Raw genomic sequence first — 7,271 nt, forward strand, 5'->3', positions numbered from 1 at the left:
AATTTTATGCCTTACTGCAGTATGACATTTTCTGAAAATTTTAGCCATACTATATTATGACGTTTTTAGACATTTTTATGAACGTTTCAAAAAATTAATAAAACGTTTTTGTGCCTTTTATTTGTTGGAATTTTTATGCCTTACTATTATGCTATGACGTTTTTTTGCTATTTCTATGCCTTACTATACTATTACGTTTGTTGACATTTTTATACCTTACTATACTAAGGTGTTTTTTTTGACATTTTTATGCCTTACTATACTCTGACGTTTTTAAGCATTTTTATGCCTTAGTATACTATGAAGTTTGTTTGTTTTTATACCTTACTTATACTTATACTATGAGGTTTTTGTGCCTTATTATACTGTGACTGTACTGTTTTATGCCATAGTATACAATTACGTTTTTTGACAATTTTATGCCTTACTATACTATGACATTTTTTTTTGACTTTTTTTTCCTTACTGTACTATGACGTTTTATGCCATAGTACACCATAACGTGTTTTTAACAACTTTATGCCTTACTATACTATGACGTTTTTTGACATTTAAAAAAAAAATGGTTGGTCCTCTGCTGTGGTCAGAACAACTTGGAGCTAAACACGCTCAAGACTGCGGAGATGACAGTGGACTTCAGGATGAGGCCCCCATCACTGTCCCGCATCACCATACACAACAACACTGTGTCTGCTGTGGAAACATTCCGTTTTCTGGGATCCACAATCTCCCAGGATCTGAAGTGGACAAGCAACATAAACACCATCATCAAAAAAGCCCAGCAGAGGATGTACCTCCTGCACCAGCTCAGGAAGTTCAACTTCAACTTGCCTTAGGAGCTGCTGATACACTTCTACACTGCAATAGTTGAGTCTGCTCTCTGCACTTCTATCAATGTCTGGTTTGGTTCAGAAACCAAACAGGACAGGAACGGATTACAAAGGACAATCAATACAGAGATGATCATTTCCGCTAAATTGCCCCCCTTCCTGGACTTACACACCTCCAGAGTGAGGAAACGGGCAGAAAACATCATCACAGATCCATCTCATCCTGGGCACAACCTGTTCCAACTTCTCTGTTTTCGTGGTCGATACAGAACACTGGTATGCCTGGACAACCAGACACAAGAACAGTTTCTTTCCACAAGCCATCACTCTGACAAACACTTAAATCGATCCTACAGGAGCAATAACCTCTGACATCAAATATTGCACGATGTAATATTACAGATACTTTGATGTTTTTTAAAATTTTTTGCCTTGAGATACTATGACGTTTTTGAGCCTTACTATACTATGATGTTTTTTGACATTGTATGCCATACTATACTATGACGTTTTGGACACGTTTTGCCTTACTTTACTATGATGTTTATATGCCTTACTATACTATGATGGTTTTTTAAAACATTTTTATGCCTTACTGTACTATGACGTTTTCATGCCTTACTATACTATGAGGTTTTTTGCCATTTTTATGCCTTACTATACTACGTTTCCTGACATTTTTATACCTTACTATACTAAGGTGTTTTTTTGACATTTTTATGCCTTACTATACTATGACGTTTTTAAGCATTTTTATGCCTTAGTATACTATGAAGTTTGTTTGTTTTTATACCTTACTTATACTTATACTATGAGGTTTTTGTGCCTTATTATACTGTGACTGTACTGTTTTATGCCATAGTATACAATTACGTTTTTTGACAATTTTATGCCTTACTATGTTGTGAGTTTTTTTGACATTTATTGCCTTATTATACTATGACATTTTTTGACACTTATTGCCTTTCTATTCATTGACCTTTTTTTGATGTTTTTATGCCTTACTACACTATGAGGTTTTTTGACATTTTTTGCCTTGATATACTATGGCGTTTTTGAGCCTTACTATACCGTGATGTTTTTTGACATTGTTTGCCTGATTATACTATGATGTTTTTGATGATGTTTATATGCCTTACTATATTATGACATTTTTTGCCATTGTTATGCCTTACTATACTATGATGTTTATATGCCTTACTATATTATGACATTTTTTGCCATTGTTATGCCTTACTATACTGTGATGTGTATATACCTTACTATACTATGACATTTTTTTTCCATTGTTATGCCTTACTATATTATGATGATTCTTGACGTTTTTATGCCTTACTATACTATGACGTTTTTTTACATTTTTATGCCTTACAATACAATTACATTTGATGCATTACCATACTATGACGTTTTTATGACCTTTTATGCCTTAATATACGATGATGTTTTTTTGACATTTTATGCCATGACGTTGACATTTTTGTGCTATACTATACTATGACGTTTTTTGACGTTTTTATGCCATACTCTATCAAGACGTTTTTTGTCATTTTCATGCCTTACTGTACTATACTGTTTTATTCCTTACCATACTATGACATTTTTATGACCTTTTATGCCTTAATATACTATGATGTTTATTTGACATTTTATGCCATACGAAACTATGACATTTTTAAAAATATTTTTATGCAATATTGTACTATAATGTTTCTTGTACATTTGTATGCCTTGTGTGGCAAACAGAGCCATCAGTGGGTTAATATACTTACATTATTATTGTTATTGTTTGCATGTTTGACATGGTTTCCGTTTGGTACAGCTCAGGTTCAGAGTGTGGTGAAAATTGTCTGTGTTTTATGGTAAGAAAAGGTTTGTTTATTGTTTGAAAAATGTATATGAATGTAGCAGTATGTGTCTAACTCCGACCAGCAGGATGAGCGCGTTCGCTACACTGTGTGTGTTCAGGGACAAGGGAAGTCTCGCGTGAACACGTTCCGAGAACGAGAGCACACACTTGAGTCCGAAATCACTGTGCGTGTGTGTGGCGAACGGTGATAATAAAGTATATGTTTGCTCTTTACAGGTAAGAAAGGAAAGAGTTAGAATTGTATAAGTGAGGGGTGAATATGTTGTGTCGTAGTTCATGGTCCCGGTTCCGTTATATGTGGTATTGTTATAAACGTTAATTGGTCAGCGAAAGTAACGTACCGAAAACGGCTGTTGGGACTGGTTGCTTAGTTACCGCAAGCGAGTGGGAGGATGGAGAGTACATAAATAACTTAAAATAGATACATGATTGATTTGATTAATTTGACAATGTTTGGTATACATGATTAGCTGACTGTGTATTCGAAAAACAAGTTGATATTGAATGTACATGATGAAAATGGTCCGGATTAGCCCTACAACGGACGTGATTTACCGTTGGATGTTAGTGTAAATGTTCATCATTTTTCTGTGTTCAAATCGAATACGTTCCGAGAACGAGAGCACACACTTGAGTCCGAAATCACTGTGTGTGTGTGTGTGTGTGTGTGGCGAACGGTGATAATAAAGTATATGTTTGCTCTTTACAGGAGTAAATAAAAGACTTCAAATTAAATGTGTAGTGGAGGGCAGCTTCATTCTGCACCACGCTACACTTGCAATACAATTTCATTTGATTCCTTACCATACTATGACGTTTTTATGACCTTTTATGCCTTAATATACGATTATGTTTTTTTGACATTTTATGCCATGACGTTTTTTGACATTTTATGCCATACTATACTATGACGTTTTTTGACATTTTTATGCCATACTGTACAATTACGTTTTTTGTCAGTTTTATGCCTTCCAATACAATCTCATTTTATGCCATACTATACTGTGCCATACTTTTTAAAATATTTTTATGCAATATTGTACTATTATGTTGTTGTTTTTTTACATTTTTATGCCTTACAATACAATTACATTTGATGCTTTACCATACTATGAAGTTTTTATGACCTTTTATGCCTTAATATACGATTATGTTTTTTTGACATTTTATGCCATACTATACTGTGACGTTTTTTGACATTTTTATGCCATACTATACAATTACGTTTTTTGTCAGTTTTATGCATTCCATTACGATCTCATTTTATGCCATACTATACTATGACGTATTATTTGTCATTTTTATGTCTTGCAATACAATTTCATTTGATGCCTTACCATACTATGATGTTTTTGACACTTTTATGCCATACTATACCATAACGTTTGTTATCATTTTTATGCCTTCCAATACAATCTCATTTGATGCCTTACTATACTATGACGTTTTATGACCTTTTATGCCTTAATATACTATGATGTTTTTTGACATTTTTGTGCCATACTATACTATGACGTTTTTTTTTTAAGCAATTTTATGCCTTACAGTACTATATTGTTTTATTCCTTACCATAGTATGACGTTTTTATGACCTATTATGCCTTAATATACTATGATGTTTTTTTGACATTTTTTGCCATACTATACTATGACGTTTTTTGACATTTTTGTGCCATGCTATACTATGACGTTTTTTTTTCACATTTTTATGCCTTATAATACAATTTCATTTGATGCCTTATCATACTATGATGTTTTTATGACCTTTTATGCCTTAATATACTATGATGTTTTTTTTACATTTCATGCCATACTATACTATGACATTTTTTTGTCATTTTTATGCCCTACTATACTATGACGTATTATTTGTCATTTTTATACCTTGCAATACAATTTCATTTAATGCCTTACCATACTATGATGTTTTAATGACCTTTTATGCCTTGATATACTATGATGTTTTTTTTGACATTTTATGCCATACTATACTATGATGTTTGTTGACATTTTCATGCCTTACTATACTATATTGTTTTATTCTTTACCATACTATGACGTTTTTATGAAGTTTTATGCCTTAATATACTTTGATGTTTTTTTTGACATTTTATGCCATACTATACTATGATGTTTTTTTGACATTTTATGCCTTGCAATACAATTTCATTTGATGCCTTACCATACTATGATGTTTTTATGACCTTTTATGTCTTAATATACTTTGATGTTTATTTGACATTTAATGCCATACTATACTATGACGTTTTTTGACAATTTTGTGCCATGCTATACTATGATGTTCTTTGACATTTTTATACCGAACTGTACTATGATGTTTTATTCTTTACCATACTATGACGTTTTATGACCTTTTATGCCTTAATATACTACAACCTTTTTTTGACATGTTATGCCATACTATACTATGACGTTTTTTTAAATATTTTTATGCAATATTGTACTATGATGTTTTTTTTGCATTTTTATGCCTTACAATACAATTTCATTTGATGCCTTACCATACTATGTCATTTTTATGACCTTTTATGCCTTAATATACTATGATGTTTTTTTGACGTTTCATGCCATACTCTACTATGATGTTTTTTTAAAATATTTTTATGCAATATTGTACTATAATTTTTTTTTTACATTTTTATGCCTTATAATACAATTTCATTTGATGCCTTACCATACTATGATGTTTTTATGACCTTTTATGCCTTAATATACTATGATGTTTTTTTGACATTTTATGCCATACTATACTATGACATTTTTTTTGTCATTTTAATGCCATACTATACTATGACGTATTATTTGTCATTTTTATACCTTGCAATACAATTTCATTTGATACCTTACCATACTATGATGTTTTTATGACCTTTTATGCCTTAATATACGATGATGTTTTTTTGACATTTTATGCCATACTATACTATGAAGTTTTTTGTCATTTTTATGCCATACTCTACCAAGAAGTTTTTTGTCATTCTTATGCCTTACTGTACTATATTGTTTTATTCTTTACCATACTATGACGTTTTTATGACCTTTTATGCCTTAATATACTTTGATGTTTTTTTGACATTTTATGCCATACTATACTATGACGTTTTTTGACATTTTTGTGCCATACTATACTATGATGTTTTTTGTCATTCTTATGCCTTACTGTACTATATTGTTTTATTCCTTGCCATGCTATGACATTTTTATGACCTTTTATGCCTTAATATACTATGATGTTTTTTTGATATTTTATGCCATACTATACTATGACGTTTTTTGACATTTTTATACCTTGCAATACAATTTCATTTGATGCCTTACCATACTGTGACGTTTTTATGACCTTTTATGCCTTAATATACTATGATGTTTTTTTTGACATTTTATGCCATACTATACTATGACGTTTTTTGACATTTTTGTGCAATACTATACTATGATGTTTTTTGTCATTCTTATGCCTTACTGTACTATATTGTTTTATTCTTTGCCATACTATGACATTTTTATGACCTTTTGTGCCTTAATATACTATGATGTTTTTTTGACATGTTATGCCATACTATACTATTACGTTTTTTGACATTTTATGCCATACTATAGTATGATGTTTTTTGTCATTCTTATGACTTACTGTACTATATTGTTTTATTCCTTGCCATACTATGACATTTTTATGACCTTGTATGCCTTAATATACTATGACCTTTTTTTGACATTTTATGCCATACTATACTATGACGTTTTTTGACATTTTTGTGCCATACTGTACTATGACTTTTTTGTCATTCTTATGCCTTACTGTACTATATTGTTTTATTCCTTACCATACTATGACATTTTTATGACCTTTTATGCCTTAATATACTATGATGTTTTTTTGACATTTTATGCCATACTATACTATGATCTATTTTTTGTCATTTTTATACCTTGCAATACAATTTCATTTGATGCCTTACCATACTGTGACGTTTTTATGACCTTTTATGCCTTAATATACTATGATGTTTTTTTTGACATTTTATGCCATACTATACTATGACGTTTTTTGACATTTTTGTGCCATACTATACTATGATGTTTTTTGTCATTCTTATGCCTTACTGTACTATATTGTTTTATTCCTTGCCATGCTATGACATTTTTATGACCTTTTATGCCTTAATATACTATAATGTTTTTTTGATATTTTATGCCATACTATACTATGACGTTTTTTGACATTTAATGCCATACTATACAATGACGTTTTTTGTCATTTTTATGCCTTACTGTACTATATTGTTCTATTCCTTGCCATGCTATGACATTTTTATGACCTTTTATGCCTTAATATACTATAATGTTTTTTTGATATTTTATGCCATACTATACTATGACGTTTTTTGACATTTTTGTGCCATACTATACTATGATGTTTTTTATCATTCTTATGCCTTACTGTACTATATTGTTTTATTCCTTGCCATACTATGACATTTTTATGACCTTTTATGCCTTAATATACTATGATGTTTTTTTGACATTTTATGCCATACTATACTATGACG

Source organism: Seriola aureovittata, chromosome 4 (assembly GCF_021018895.1).
Source record: "Seriola aureovittata isolate HTS-2021-v1 ecotype China chromosome 4, ASM2101889v1, whole genome shotgun sequence".
Lineage (NCBI taxonomy): Eukaryota > Metazoa > Chordata > Actinopteri > Carangiformes > Carangidae > Seriola > Seriola aureovittata.